The sequence below is a fragment of the Aegilops tauschii genome, chromosome 6 (genome assembly GCF_002575655.3).
Source record: "Aegilops tauschii subsp. strangulata cultivar AL8/78 chromosome 6, Aet v6.0, whole genome shotgun sequence".
In the NCBI taxonomy this organism is placed as follows: Eukaryota; Viridiplantae; Streptophyta; class Magnoliopsida; order Poales; family Poaceae; genus Aegilops; species Aegilops tauschii.
In genome coordinates, this window is record NC_053040.3 from 217,609,778 (window position 1) to 217,627,134 (window position 17,357).

Here is a 17,357-nt window from a genome sequence, read left to right on the forward strand (position 1 = left end):
TGTATGTTGTTGTTTCCCTTAGTGGTGTTATGTGAATCTCGACTACATGACACTTCACCATCTTTGATCCTAGGGGAATGCATTATGGAGTAGTAATTAGATGATGGGTTGCTAGAGTGACAGAAGCTTAAACCCTAGTTTACGTGCTATTCTGTAAGGGGCCGATTTGAATCCATACGTTTAATGTTATGGTTAGACTTATCTCAATTCTTCTTTGTAGTTGTGGATGCTTGCGAGAGGGGTTAATCATAAGTGGGAGGCTTGTTCAAGTAAGAACAGCACCCAAGCACCAGTCCACCCTCATATCAAATTATCAAAGTAATGAACGTTAATAAAAAAACATGATGAAAGTGAGTAGATGAAATTCACGCGTGTCCTCAAGAACGCTTTGCTTATTATAAGAGAATGTTCTAGCATGTCCTTTGCTACAAAATGGATTGGGCTACCTTGCTGAACATTTGTTACTATTAGTACCTATTGCTCGTTACAATTTATCTTGCTATCAAACTACTTATTACCGATAATTTCAGTGCTTGCAGAAAATACCTTGTTAAAAACCGCTTGTCATTTCCTTCTACTCCTCGTTGGGTTCAACACTCTTACTTATCGAAAGGACTACGATTGATCCCCTATACTTGTGGGTCAACAAAACTCTTTTCTGGCGCCGTTGCTCAAGCTTTGGGGAGGCCAAAAAACATGATGTACACATGCCCCAATCATGAGCTCTCAAAAGAAATTATCTTACTGAATTTTTATGTTCGACCGTCTCATGATGACCAAACCATGCTCGTTTCTTCTTCAACTGGTTCCTTTATGAAGAAAACTATTGAATTTAGATGGGATCTTCTGGAAAAAGTTAAACGTAGCTCTGAAGATTGGGAACTTGATAAAGGTGAAGAGTCAGGTTAATACTTAAGTTTGATTGTGTTAAATCTTTTAAGGATACCGATGCTTTTCATAAGTTTAGCAATAGATATGGACTTGACTCTGAGATAGTGTCTTCCTTTTGTGAATCATTTGCTACTCATGTTGATCTCCTTAAGGAGAAGTGGTTTAAATATCACCCACCTATTAAAGACAAGATTGAGGAACCTATTATAGCTAAAGATGAAACTATCATTTACAATGTTGATCTAGTTGTGTCTACAACTTTATTGAGAAACCACCCTTTCCTATTAGGACAAGGGAAGACAGTAAAGTTTCAAGCATGGTTAATAAAAGTAATATTAGAGCACCTAGACCGTCTGAACAATTTAAGTTGAACCTAATGTTGCTATTGTCAAAGATCTCTTGGTCGATAATATTGATGGGCATCCTATTTACTTTTGTGATGAAGCTATTAGAATTCCTAAGCCCGATACTAAAGATAAGAATAAACCTATTGTGGGCATGCTTGTTATCTCTATTAAAATAGGAGATCATTGTACCATGGCATATGTGATTTGGGTGCTAGTGTGAGTGCTATCCCATTTACCTTATAGTAAGAGATTATGAGTGATATAGCACATGTTGAGATAGAAGATACTGATGTTACTATTAAACTTGCGAATAGTGATACTATTTCACCGCTTGGGATTGTTAGAGATGTTGAAGTCTTGTGTGGAAAAATAAAATACCCTGGTGATTTTCTAGTTCTTGGTTCTCCACAAGATGATTTTTGTACCATTATATTTTGTAGACCAGTCTTGAATACAGCTAATGCTAAGATTGATTGCAATAAAGAAACTGTCAATGCTAACTTTTGTGATGTAACTCATGAGTTTAATTTCTCTAAATTCCGTAGACAACCTCATGATAAAGAATTGCCTAGTAAAAATCAAATTATTGGTCTTGCCTCTATTGTCGTACCTCCTACACTGTTAGAACAATATTTGCTAGACCATGAAAATGATATGCACATGAATGAAAGAAATTAAATAGACAAGATGTTCTTTGATCAACCACCTATCCTTAAACCCAATTTTCTTGTTGAAACTATTGGAGGTCCTCCTCCTCCTAAAGGTGATCATGTATTTGAATTGAAACAATTGCCTCATACACTGACGTATGCTTATCTTGATGAAAAGAGATATATCATCTTATTATTAGTGCTAACCTATCAGAGCATGAAGAAAAGAGATTACTTAAAACTCTGAGGAAGCACCGTGCCGCTATTGGATATACTCTTGATGATCTTAAGGGCATTAGTTCAACTCTATGACAGCATAAGATTAATATGGAGCCCAATGCTAAGTCGTTGTTGATCATCAACGACGTTTAAATCCTAAGATGAAGGATATGGTAAGAACTAAAATATTAAAGCTTTTGGAAGTAGGTATATCTATCCCATAGCTGATAGTAGATGGGTAAGTCCTATTCACTGTGTACCTAAGAAAGGAGGTATAACCATTGTTCCCAATGATAAAAATGAACTCATTCCACAAAGAATTGTAACTGTTTATAGGATGGTGATTGATTTTAGAAAATTAAGCAAAGCTACTTGAAAGGATCATTACCCCTTAGCATTTATAGATCAAATGTTAGAAAGACTATCTAAGCACACACACTTTTGTTTGCTTGAAGGATATTCTGGTTTCTATCAAAGACATGTATCACAAGAAGATCAAGTGAAAACTACATTTACTTGCCCTTTTGGAACTTATGCTTATAGACGTATGCCTTTTGGTTTATGCAATGCACCTTCTACCTTTCAAAGATGTATAACTACTATATTCTCTGATTTTCGTGAAAAGATTGTTGAGGTTTTCAAGGATAATTTTTCTGTTTATGGGACTTATTTTCATGATTGCTTGAGCAACCTTGATCGAGTTTCACAGACATGTGAACAAACTAATCTTGTCTTGAATTGGGAGAAGTACCACTTTATGGTGAATGAAGGTATTGTCTTGGGGCATAAAATTTCCGAACAAGGTATTAAAGTAGATAAAGCTAAAGTTGATGCAATTGAGAAAATGCCATGTCCTAAAGATATTAAAGGTATAAGAAGTTTCCTTGGTCATGCTGGATTCTATAGGAGATTTATTAAAGACTTCTCTAAAATTTCTAGGCCTCTTAGTAATCTCTTGCAAAAAGAATGTTCCATTTGTTTTGTATGATGGTTGTGTAGAAGCCTTTGGAACACTTAAGAAAGCCTTAAAATCTACACGTATTGTTCAACCACCTAAATGGAACTTACCATTTGAAATTATGTGTGATGCTAGTGACTATGTTGTTGGTGTTGTTCTAGAACAAAGAGTTGATAAGAAATTAAATGTTATCCATTATGCTAGTAAAACTCTAGATAGTGCTCAAAGAAATTATGCTACTATTGAGAAGGAATTTTTAGCAGTTGTGTTTGCATGTGCTAAATTCTGATCTTACGTTGTTGATTCTGAAGTAATTGTTCACACCGATCATGCTGCTATTAAATATCTTATGGAAAAGAAAGATGTTGAACCTAGACTCATTAGGTGGGTTCTATTGCTACAAGAATGTGAATTGCATATTACTGATGGGATGGGAGCTGAGAATCCCGTAGCTGATAATTTGTCTAGATTGGAAAATATTCTTGATGACCCATTGCCTATTGATGATAGTTTTCCTGATGAACAATTAGCTGTTATAAATGTTTCTTGTAATAATCCTTGGTATGCAGACTATGCTAATTACATTGTTGCTAAATATATACCACCCAGTTTCACATACCCACAAAAGGAAAAGTTCTTCTTTGATTTAAGAGATTACTTCTGGGATGACCCACATCTTTATAAAGAAGGAGTAGATGGTATTATTAGAAATTGTATACCAGGGCATGAACAAGAACAAATCCTACGGAAGTGTCATTCTGAGGCTTACGGGGGACACCGTGCTGGAGATAGAACTACACATAAGGTATTACAATATAGTTTTTATTGGCCTACTCTCTTTAAGGATGCACGTAAGTTTGTCTTGTCTTGTGATGAATGTCAAAGAATTGCTAATATTGGTAGACGTCAGGAAATGCCTATGAATTATTCACTTGTTATTGAGCCATTTGATGTTTGGGGATTTGAGTATATGGGACCTTTTCCTTCCTTTAATGGGTGTTAAAATCAATAAATCCGAAGGCACTAATCCGAGGGTGGTCAATGGACAAAGAATTAAGCATTATATCTCAGCTACATCTATTAATGTTGAAACTAACATTATTCAAACCATGACACCGGAGGAACACATAAGAGAGACCTTCTAGAACACTCCAGAACCCTGAAAAGGAATAAGTATGTGATACGGTAAGTAAACTGACTCCAATAATTCAATCAAAATACTTTCTGTCAGTTTTGGAATATTAGAAAAAATACCAAAATAATAAACAACCGAGGGGACCCACGACGTGCACACGAGGCACCAGGGGCGCCCTGGTGGCTCGCAGGCCCCTCGTGAGCCTTCTCGACTCCGTTCTTCTGGAATAATTGTTCTGAAAGATAAAAATTCTTTATATATACTCCCGGATGTTTTGACCATTGTATCGCAGAAATATCCTCTGTTCTTGTTTCGTGTTATTTTTTTGACAGATCTAGATTGCCATGGCTCCCCAAAGGCTACGTACCAAGCACCAGATTGTGCAACCAACACTGGGAAAACGCCCCTACAGCAAGGTTTACTACGAGCGATCGTCAGGAGAGGAGGAGACTGGCAAGGAGGACAAGGTCGAAGAAGTCGCGGGAATCCAGGCCCAAGAAGGAGGGCAAGCCATGCCCATGGAGGAGACCATAGAGAAGGGAGATATCCTTCAACCCTTCTATGACCATCTCTTCCCATTTGAAATTGAAACCCTAGGGGTCTTTGAAACAATTTATGCTCAGAATACATCTCTCACTCGTGAAGTTATTTTGCTGGAAGAGCAAAACATCGCCCTTCAGAGCATCAACCGTAAACTGGAGTATTTGCTAAAGCTGAAGGACAAGCCCACTACTTCATCACCACCATCATCATCGAAGAAATAAACTTGAGTACACGGGTATGGGCACTCCCATTGGCTTGTGCCAAGCTTGGGGGAGGTGCCCCGTATCACAATCACTTATATTATCTTTACCTATCTTAGTTCGATCCTTATCTATTTCATGATTTAGTTGAATAAAAGTTTAGCATGATCTATTTTCTAGTGCTGGTTTTGTAATCTATCTATCTATGTAATTGAGTTGAGAGTTATATAATAATGATTAGTTTGAATTTTTTCTTCTTTAGTTTTAAATTCTAATCTAAGAAATGAAAATAATGGAAAAGATCATATGCTAATTTCATGGAAAGTAATGACATCACATAAAGAAAAGTGCAAGTGATAAAATTTATTGGAAGTTAACAAACATAGCATTGGTCAATGAAGCAATTCATGAAATATTAATAATGGGAGCGAAGATTGACATATAAATATACTATCTGGGACATCTTTTATGATTGTGAGCCCCCCATTAAATATTCTATGACAAATTGTTGACGTTGGACAAGGAAGACAACGTAATGAGTAGTGTTTGCTTATATTCACATAGAATTTATATTGTTATAGATCCTCGAACATGTGGTGCATGCTCAATATCTTTGCTAGTCAAAACTCCGCAGAGAGTAGATATACTAGCTGTGCATCCAAAAACCCTTAAACCCAGTTTCATGTCATGAGAGTCCACTATATCTACCTATGGATTGAGTAAGATCCTTCAAGTAAGTTGTCAGCGGTGCACAAAGCAATAAAAATTGCTTTTAAATATGTATGATCTTTTATTGTAAGGGAAAATAAGCTTTGTACGATCTTGTGATGGTAAAGAAATAAAAGCGATAGGCTGCATAATAAAGGTTGCTATCACAAGGGTTAATATAAGATGACATTCCTTTGCATCAAGAGCTTGCACATCCAAAAACAAAAAGTGCATGACAACCTCTGCTTCCCTCTGCGATTGGCCTATCTTTACTGTTATGTATTTACTTTTTATGCAAGAGTCAATAGCGTTCTCCTCTATTCCTTTTTTACTTTCTCTTTTCCAAGCATCATGTGGTGGGGAAAGATCTAGGCATATATATCCAGTTGGATATGAGTGATCATGACTTATTATTGTTGGCATTACCCTCGAGGTAAATAAGTTGGGACGATAAATTATAAGCCCATATCTTTCTATGTGTCTGACTGAAACTTTTGCTGCATATACATATGTCTTGAGTGTCAGCAATCATAGAAGACTAAATGATAGTTGAGTATGTGGACTTGCTAAACAATAGCTCCTACATGAGGCTCTTCCTAAAACTATGATGAATTGTAGTTGCCTTGTTGACTGAGAAAATAGTTTGTTAGTTTTCAAGAAAGTTCCTGATTTATACTTCGTTGTTGTGATGAATTGTTACTTCCTCATGAGAAGTTTTATAATGATAATTTATTGCTGCTATAATATTGGTCATGATGCTACTTCATACGTCTCCAACGTATCTATAATTTTTTATTGTTCCATGCTATTATATTATCAATGTTGGGTGTTTTATATGCATTATTATGCTATTTTATATCATTTTTGGGACTATACTATTAACCTAGTGCCAAGTGCCAGTTGTTGTTTTTTCCTTGTTTTTGTCTTATACAGAAAATCAATACCAAATGGAGTCCAAATGGAACGAAACTTTTTGAAGATTTTTCTTGAACAAGAAGACACCTAGGAAACTTCAGGAGGAGGCCAGAAGGACCACGAGTGATCCACAAGCTCACCCGCGCCATATGAGCTTGTGGGCCTACCGTGGCTCCTCTAACCCTAATCTCAACTCCATAAATACCCAAATATTTCCCGTATACCAGGGGCACACCAAAAATACTTTTCTGCCGCCGCAAGTTTCTGTCCTCGTGAGATCCCATCTGGAGACCTGTCCGGTGCTCTGCCGGAGGGGGATTCGATCACGGAGGGCTTCTACATCAACCTTGCCGCCCTTTCGATGATGTGTGAGTAGTTTACCACAGACCTATGGGTTGATACGTCTCCAACGTATCTAGAATTTTTTATTGTTCCATGCAGTTATATTATCATTCTTGGATGTTTTATATTCATTTTATTGCAACTTCATATCATTTTCTGGGACTAACCTATTAACATAGTGCCCAGTGCCAGTTGTTGTTTTTTGCTTGTTTTTTACTTCACAGAATATCCACATCAAACAGAGTCCAAACAAAGTAAAACTTTTTGGAGATTTTTTTCTACCCAAAAGACAACTTGGGAGCCACAGAAGTGCATGAGGGAAGGCCCGTGGGGCCCACCACCCACCTGGGTGCGCCAGAGGGCCCAGGCGTGCCCTAATGTGTGGTGGGGCCCACCGAGGTCCTTTCCACCGCCTCTCAACTCTATAAACACCCAAATATTCACTACAAAAATACACTTCCGTGATGATACGTGTTTGTCATAGTAGGTCATGTTTTCTGCCATGCATGTACATCCATGACGATTTTATGACAGAGTCAAGATAGTCATACCTGTGCTGTCGTAGAAGTGTTCCATGACATTACCAAAATTATCATCACGGAAGTGTCCACTTCCATGACGATAAATCACGCATCATAGAAGTGCTTTCGTCAAGGGTGACCGACACATGGCATCCACCATAACACGTCGTCGTTAAGCTATCGGGTTCCGATTTGGACCCGATAACCCGTTAACAGCCCGGACCAATGGGGATTTTCCACGTGTAAAATTCTCAATGGCCAGAGGAACCACGTGTCGGCTCACCGTTGTGACAGATGTCATCCACTCATTGGACCGAAGGCGCCTATGATACGTCGACACATGGCACGGCCCAATAGAGGCCCATTCCAGCGAAAAGGCCGGCCTATTTGACTTGGTCAAAAGGTGGCGGGCCGGCCCACGGAAAGCCTATTAACGGCTTGTTTGCATCTAGCCCATTTACAGCGCGCTAAGTCACGGCCCGTTACGGCCTATCCGACTTAGGCCCAGTACCATCATGTGGCCGTCCAATATGATTCCAGCCCGTTGTAACTTGTTGCCCATGTATGGCCCATGACGTCTTTCGGCCCATAGGAGGCCCTTTGCAACTCTAGGCCCATTAATGGCCTGTGGTGAAACTGACCCATAATGAACAGTGTATCGCTTTATTCCCATTAACGGCCCATTATTCCGTCGGGCGTTTCCAGCCCGTATTTAACTTTCATCCTTCTAAAGGCCCATTTATTCTTGGGCTCATTTCCAGAATTTGGTTACTTAGGGTCCGTTACTGGCCTGTTCCGCTTGTGGGCCAAATTCAGCCCGTGGTTACAGTCGGTCTGTTTGTGGCCCGTTAACCCGTTGGGTTGTTTTCGTAGCATCATCAAATACGGCCTATTAATGGCCCGTTATGGTCGGGCCATAAAACAGACGATTTCCACTCTAGCCCGTTTACGACCCATTTTGCGGACCATTATTGGTCCACGAAGAGTACAACCCATGTTTGGCGAAACGATTATATGGCCCATAGAAGACCCATATATGAGACGGCCCGTAGAAGGCCCATGGATCATACAGCCCGTGGAGGGCCATGGTCACTACAGCAGGTAGTAGGACCATGGTTACAATAGTCCGTGTGTTGCCATGGTTATTGTGGCCTAGTTATAAAAATAGGTTATTGTGGCCACTAGAAAAACGCGGAAAAGGAACTGCAGTGACTACAAGCAAACAACTAAACAAGACAATAAGGAAATAAATAAGCAAGCAACTAACGCTAGGCTATTACGGCTATTACACATATTACATCCACTAGGCACCACACCACCAGTGCAAATATAGGGAACAAAGCAGCATATTACATACACTGGCCGTCTAAATTGGCCACCAATGCAAATAAATGTGGCAGCGAAACAAGTCTGTAACTGAAACGACTTCAGAAGAGCTCAAGAGACGTTATCCTGGGTATGCACCATGCTGGCAATAAGCTTAGCAAGCCTATTAGCTTTGTCCTATTTAGCGCTAAAATCCTCCAACGCTTGCTGTTGCACCAGAAAGTATGTATCTGAATGCTCCAGGGACTTTTGCTGTACTTCGGCTTCTTGTCGCAGAACAGCTGATCGATGTCTTTCAGCTTGTAGTTGAGACTCAAGAAACTGAACTGATTCAGACAGTGAGTTTGAATAGCTTGTGCCAGCGGTAGTGGCCAGTAACTCGAACACTAAACCAAGATAGGACTTTGGGGTTGTCTCACTGTCTTCAAGATAGTTTTCCTTAGCTATTTTATCAGCTTTGTTGGAGACCAACAAGGATGTCTCACTATCCTGAACATTATCTGCATTACTTCCTTTACCATTGCTTAATAAGGCACTCTTCCCCAATATTCTGTCAGCATTCTAAAAGATGAAACAAGCAGACACATAACAGGTTTAGCATGTACTAGTATATGAAACTCATTTCGGCGAACCAGTTTATTAGTAAGGTGGACAGGATTAAACTACCAAGTCTTCTATTGCCAAATAGTACATTTTAGAAGCATCAAACAAACATATATCCATGTCCTATGGTCACTGCATTGTCTTGCCAAATCAAAATAGAGACACGGTTCAAATCATATCAGTTCAAGACAAAGCAGCACTAAAAGAATACAAAGCGTGGAAAACTACACGGCGCAACAAGATTTCAGATGGGTACCACGGGTCTACATGTACAACCACACTATTGGCTCTATTGTGATGCTAGTAATGTGCATTATATGAGAAGTCAACTGTATACACAATTGAAATTGAAATCAACAAAGCTATTTATAAGAGCAAACCTGTTAAAGAAACATGCGTAAACATACTTATTGTGCCATTGGAGTTTCGATTGGATCCTTCGATTTAAAAATAAGTATGTATGATTAAATATAGTGATACAAGAGCAAAGAAGTATGCACAATAGGAATGGAATCTTAAATGAGAATAGTTGTTCTTCAGGTTTAAGCACTTGTTCTACATGAACAGAGTACAGTAAGACGCAAGAATATAGTACTTAAAAATAAAAATGAGCTCATAGACCTTACCACATTCTTGGTTCGGGACCAGTACATAACAAGGCGTTCCCAGTCATCGTCCAGTAAATGTGTCTCAGGACAACGTAAGGGAATTTGATGAGCTTCTTTGCCAGTGAAGTATGTTTTCTTCTGGTAATTCTGATACTGCCACCAAGCATTCTTGGAGATAGCAGAGGTATTAGCATAGGTTACCTCATCTTGACGTACCTTCTCTACAAAGAAAAATCGGAAAATTTGATGTATTAGAACCATCATGGAGGTAGAATGTATGGGACAAAGCAAAGTAATTGCCATGAATAACATTACTTACACATAAGTCCTGGACAAACACCTGCAACTGGCATTTTTCTTCATCTTCAGTATAATATTTCCATGATGGGAAGATACGCACATAGGATTTAACAACATCAAATGCGATAGATGCTAAACTATGAATGGCTGGTTGTGCTTCCTCCACAGGAATAGGTGTACTAACTGGTGGAGTTGGGGTTCGCCGTGGTAGTACTGGCGCTTTGGGCACTGGAGCTGCCTTACTAACTGCTCTTGTTTGGGAGCTCTATGGTGGAGATGGTGTTGTGTCAACAGCATCCGGGTTACTATCTGCTGGGGTTGGGGTTAGATTGGGTGAAGCTGGTTCTCTGTCCATCGCAGTAGGGGTACAATCTGCGAGAGTCTGGGGTATGTGTGGTAAGGCTGGTTCTCGTGCATGTACAACTGGGGTGCTATCTCCACCAAGAGGTAGCATTGTTTTATTTGAAGACCGTGTTTTTACTCCGCTAGATACTGCCATCACCCGCTCCAATTCAAATGGCTGATAAACTGGAAACATAGTTGAATGTACAGACATTGTATGAGAGACAGATGCAATAGATAGTGTGGAAAAAAGAGGGCATGAAATTGTTGACATGTATATTATTTAACTAAAAAGGATAGCATGACATAATTTCACATGTATGATGTGTATCTAAACTGGATAGCACATCATGATATAATTCAAAGATATGATGACTAACTAAATAGGATGGCATGAGATAATTATATGATGTCTTAAGTAAACAGGTTCGCATGACATAATTCACATACATGTTATCTAAGTAATCAGGATCGCATGATTTAATTACATATGTGATTTATATGCTAAGCAGAGGGCATTCGCATATATGATGTCTGAACTAAGAACATGGTGTTGAATATTGTGTATATGATGTCTAAACTATGCAATGCAAGACACCATATGCATGATATGAGCAGTATAACCGTGCCAAGTTAGAGCATACACCTCAGTGGGGGAATAGGACTGGTCATCTATCTCTGAATCCATCTCCGAGGAGCTATCAGGACCCAGCAAGAGATCTGCTTCGACAGGTAGCACTGTCTACTCTGAAGACCTTGTTTTCACTCCAGATTTTTCCATCACCCACTCAAATGGCTGATTCACAGGAAGAGTAGTTTAATGTACAAACATTGTCAACAAATGGAAATGTAATGAAGAAAAGGATGGGCAAGATATCATTCAAATATATGATGCCTGGTTAAACAGGATGGCATTGCATATTTCACATATATTATGGCCGGCTCAAAGAGATGAGACTACATAATTACCATATATGATATAGAAACTAAATAGGTGGCATTACAAAACATGTCTAAACTAAGCAGATGACATATATGATGTCGAAAGTAGGCACTACAAGGCAACATATGCATGATATGACCAACATCATCATGGCAAGTTAGAGCAAACACCTTGGGGGTAAATGGGAGTGGTCAGTTGCGTCTGAATCTGCCTCAGAATAGATATCTTCCTCTGGATTACAATCTGGAGACGGGGAGGGGGGAGGGTTTGTCACTGAACCCGCCATGGAGCAATGTCTGCATGACATTGTATTGCTGCGCAAAACTCTTCTCTTTTTGTCTACATGTTCAGCATGACTGTGTACAATATCTGACATGCATACGAAAAAAATATAGTATGATTATGTAAGGAGAGCATGCAGAAATCTAGAGTGACGATAACAACCAGTGGATGGATCCAAAAATAATGATAGTAGGCTGATGATAGCTTTAATTTAATAAAAGGACAGATGATGATTACTTTACTATTTGTTTCCCACCCAAGGTGAACAACATAGGCATACCATAGGTGAACCAGATAATAGACATAGATACTATTCATAGCTGCCTCGACTTGTGCCTCACAAGTAATTTTAAAACTCAAGTTTGAACATTAATTTGGACCTGACTTGGATTCTAAGAGGTGAACAGGACAATAAAGTAGCACATAATATTAAACAATGCATAACATAAGCAGGAACAAAAGAGTGTGACCTCTCTTGTAGACCTGTGTACTCCTCAGGTTCATCTGCTGAGTCGATGATGGTGATGCCGTTGTGGTGGGTGCCGGCAGCCGGGAAGGAGGTCTGAGGCGGCGAAAGACGATCAGGAGTTGTGATGTCTAGTTTGGTGGATGATTCTGTCGATGGGGCAGCTCAGGTGAGGTGGACGACGTCGCGGTAGGAGCAGGACAAACCGCATAAAGTTTTCTTCGTCACCTACTTGTAACTGAAGTAATTCTGTAAGGACTCCTTTGGCTTGCAGGATTCAAAAAATGCAGGGATAGGAAAAACACCGGAATAGGATAGGAATGCACATGGGAAACAGAGCATTTGTAAACACAGGATTTCTGTCTACTTGGGTGTTTGGTTCACAGGAATGGGAAGAGCAGAGGAATGGAAAGAAACATGGCCAAATTAAAGCGAAACCATATGAAAGCATGTACAGTTAGAATGTTATTCTGTCACTAATGCACTTGGTCTTGATTTCATGCATAGGATTTTGAAAAGTAGGTCCAGGTGGATGTTTTGCTCCATTCCTTTCAACAAAATGTATGAATAATTGAATAGTAGAGTGCCATAGGAAAATTTCCTATTGCTATGTTTTTCCTTTGAACCAAAATAGCCCAAATTGGATCGACATGAATGTAGAGTAATAAGTGATGCGACAAGTGTACAACCTCTTTGCCGTAGCCGTGTCGACCTCAGCATCATTGGGTTGGTCGCTGAAGACGTTGAGGCAGAGGTCGCTGTTGGAGGTTTGGAGGAAGATCTAAGGAATCTGTAAATGGCGTCCAGGGCACTGCTCTGTTGTGATTCATGGCTCCGTCATTGGAGCAGCTCCGGCGAGCCGTAAGACACCGAGGCTGAAGCAGTACAAGATAGACATCGTTAATCTCAAGTGGGATTCTAATAGCATCTCCAATAGATGATGTAAAATACATTACCAAAAAGTGATAGATGTAAAATTTACATCACCAAAAAACACCTGACTACAACAGATGAGGTAAAAACTGTTGACTCTGAACTTAATTGTCAAAACTGAAATTTACTGTGAAGTCTGAATGTTACTGTCGAAACTGAATGCACTGGTAGCATAGAGGCACTTCACATATAGTTTAGGCCGCTCGAGCACTAGTAGTAGAGAAACAGTGAACTAAGTCAGCAGGCGATCGACGGGAACACAATAGCAGATAGCAGCCGTTGCAACAGTGCCTGGAGGAGCAGCAACTAGTGCCTGAGTACCAACTCGTGTAGCTGTAGTAGCCTTTATACCGGCATCAGCAGCGCGAGCGTGAGCAAGAGCAGAGCAGCAGCACGAGCGAGGGGGAGAGCAGAGCAGCAGCGCGAGCGAGCGAGAGCCGGAGCAGTAGCAGCAACACGAGCGAGAGAGCGAGGACCGAAGCAGCAGGAGCACCGCAAGCGAGCGAGAGCCGGAGCAGCAGCAGCAGATCCGGCTGGTATGCCGGCCGTCGTCGAAGGGGCCTCGCACCGGGGGAGAGCCACCATGGAGATGTCGCCCGCGGCGCCCGCTTTGAGGTAGCCGCACCATGGGAGTGCGAGATGGAGCACCGTCGGCACCGGGAGGTCGAGTTAAGGAGAAGGTGCGATGCGATGAGTGTACAACCTCTTTGGTGGCCGAGCACCGTCGGCGCCGGGAGGTCGAGTTAAGGAGAAGGTGCGATGCAATGAGTGTACAACCTCTTTGGTGGCGCCGAGTAGGCCTTGGCTTCGTCCGAGGAGTCGGTGAGGATGTTGCGGTTCCGGTGGAGCAGGTTAAGGCAGTGCTATCGGGGTGGAGCAGCCGCGATAGATGAGGCGATCGTCGGAGCAGCTCCTTGGAGGTAGAGGACAGGGCGGCTGAACTGGAGGGACGAAGAGATGGACGACGGATCCTCATCCGTGGAGGCGGATGAGGGACGCCGAGCTGTTGCGGTGCACGATGTCGTCAGGGGAGAGACTCTGGTTGGGCAGCGGTGAGGTGGCAGACGGAGGAGGGTGGGGTTTCGCGGCTGGAGCAGAGAGGTTATGGCGGCCTGTGATTTTGAATGGCAAAAAGAGGCGATGGGAGGGGGAACCATGACTTAGGGACGCGCTTGTCCAAAATGTAGGGTGCGTTACAAAAGTACCCCCACCAATTTGAACTAGCGGCCCTTTCGGCTCAGGGTTAGTAGGGGAATTTCACATGTCGGGATTTGGCAGCTAGAGGGAGCTTTCGCGCGCGTTGTATTTTCGGGATAGCAAGGCGCGGGTTGTAAAGGCGCGAGTTTTGGGAGCACGATATCTCAATTTTTGGGATATAACAAGGCGTGGGTTGAATTTTAGGGACAAGCCTAACGTGTAATATTGTACTTGTGCGCACCAAATCAATTCGCACTTCCCTCGACGATAAAAATGAAAAATATAAAACTATTCACACCACACAAAGAGAGAGTCTTGTCCCGTTTTACTGTACAAATGCTATTCAAAGCTATGAATCCATGTTATGTCCAATTAAATTTTTTCTCTGGCTGTATAATGCATGTAACCTACTCATACCAACATTTTAGTGCATTCCAAATGTCTGTACTACGGCTGCAATTCAAACAAAATTTGAATTCGTTTCTCTATTTGAATAAGAATCTACAATCATGATTGTTGCCAACTTAAACCATCATTCGTGTATTACCTTAAGAACACACCACATGATTACTATAGAGATAGATATGAACTATGTGTACTATATGAACTCAAATTCAAATTTTTGAATACACTGGATGTTGATTCCAAATAATAGTACATTTGATGTACTAACTATATATTCATAATCTAAACCATGTTCCATACGTACACCGTGTTTATCACACAAAGTATAGTGCCCCGCCCCTACATTATGACAAGTGTTTAGCCCTTAGCTGCAAAAGCCACACATTATCACAAATTATAATCAATGTTCTACGTTATGATATCTTCTTCAAATATCCGAATCCACTTTTTTTATAATGAATTATGATCTCTGTTCGTCTTTTACACCTTCATGATCCTCTTCTCTTTGTAGCTAGCTAGCGCTAACTTTCTATCGTGCATGCACACACCCGCCCGCCTCTCACCCTCCCTTAGCGTCCCCTCCATTGCGCACATTCGTTATTTCTCTTTAGGTCGTTCACCCATGGTGTGTGTAGGCCTCCCGGCTCCTTCTTTCTGGCACACACCGGTCGATATACCTCTCTAGCCAAGTGTGCCTACCACAAGAACACACTTCCCCCCTTCTCTTCTCACCGTCCATGCCCCCTGTGTCCAATACGGTTCCATGCAGGTGCACAGTCCCGCCCCTCTTTTCATAGATCTCATACTCGTACAGTCTCTCCGGACCTCATCATCCTTGCATACCTCCCGACCCCTCTCTCACACGCACGTGCATAGACAGGCAGACATCCCCTCTCTTATTGATACTACACTCGTACCCTCCATTTGTCTAGCAGGCCTCTCACACCATTTGTGAGAAGCAACTCCACCACCAACCCTCTGACACTCTACCTTTTTCTTTCTCCCAACCTTATTCCTCTGCTACACATATGCATGGATGTTGATCGATCTCCCTCAATACATAGCTAGGTCTCTCTCCTTATCCACACATATACTAGTCGATCTACCTCTATATAGTTAAGTCTCTACCCCCCCCCCCACACACACACCGATAGTCAAACGTTGTAGGTAGGTATCCATGCCACAGGGAAAAACTGCACCTCCGCCCTCTCACATTCCAGTAGGCTGGCCACCCTGTATCTTTGACGTGGGTAAACACAAATTCGATGGCACTCTTTATCGATCGCGCACCCACACACTTCATCCCTATTTTCGATTCTATCGATATCTCACGCCGATGATCCATCCACTGTCTTCTCGTGGACCGCTCCCTCTCTATATATATCCATGACTCTATTTCACACACATTGCATATGTTACGTTTTTTTGTTTGAGATATCATTGACACATTGCCTCTATTTCGCACAAGCCATCTCTCTCACACCCACCCACGTGCGTACCTGCACCTAAAGAAGAGGTGCACGCATGACGCACGTACTCACGTCTTGTTCCCGGCCACACCCGCGCGGGTACACGGTGGAGTTCATTTCTGTATGAAAAGACATCCCACGTGATAATTTGACGCGTGTAGTGGTTGTTTACTCGAAGGAGGGTCGTGTACCATGCGTAGACGGAACAAAGTTCGACTTGACGCGTTAGTATTAAATAAAGTTATATTCCTCAATGGCACGTACAGAATATAAAATGATTGTCGTCGGGAAAAAAGAAAAATCCGCTCCACTATATACAATGGAGCCTACCTGCTGGGGTTTGTCTCTCGTCACACTATCTCACACAAGGCGGCGGTGGCCTCTCTCTCTCTCACCGTTGGTCACTGATCCGGCCGCATCCCGTCCGCTGGCGATCATTTCTCCGTTCGACGGCGTTGAGGCAGCACGTCCCGATTTGTGGTACCCGCCGTTCTCTCTGCCCAAGCTCCGGCGCGGTAGGGCCTTCGCCACTTGCTCGCTGCCGCAGTATGGGCAGATCTTGGCCGCCGGCGCCCTCCTAGTTACATCCCGATGACCCTCAGGTACAGCTTCCTCCGACCTTACTCCACTGCCCATCTTCCCACGTTGTTGTATGTGGAAAATCCTGCATGTGGATCTTCTTTAGTTGTTTGCTTAAAACGTATCTCGGCCAGCGTACTTTCCATCTTGCAATCTCGTCCTCAAACCGTTTTTGATAAACCACCATGCTGCTATCTATCCCTCATTACATGGAATATGCTTCTTTTTTGTCGACGTATGTGACTTCAACTCGTGTTATTGGGCAGTAATTGTTTCCTTTCTACCTCCTTTTGCGAACAGGGCTATCCATTTCACCTCCTTGCTATTGCAACCTTTTGGTGAACTGCACAAATCACTTTTTTCTTAAGAGTGTTTTGTGCAGTTCCGCCAAAGTGTCACACGGACAACGTTTTTACATTTCTGTGGGACTGCAGAAAGGGAGATTGGTTTTGCTATTCTCCTCATCCAACTCCGT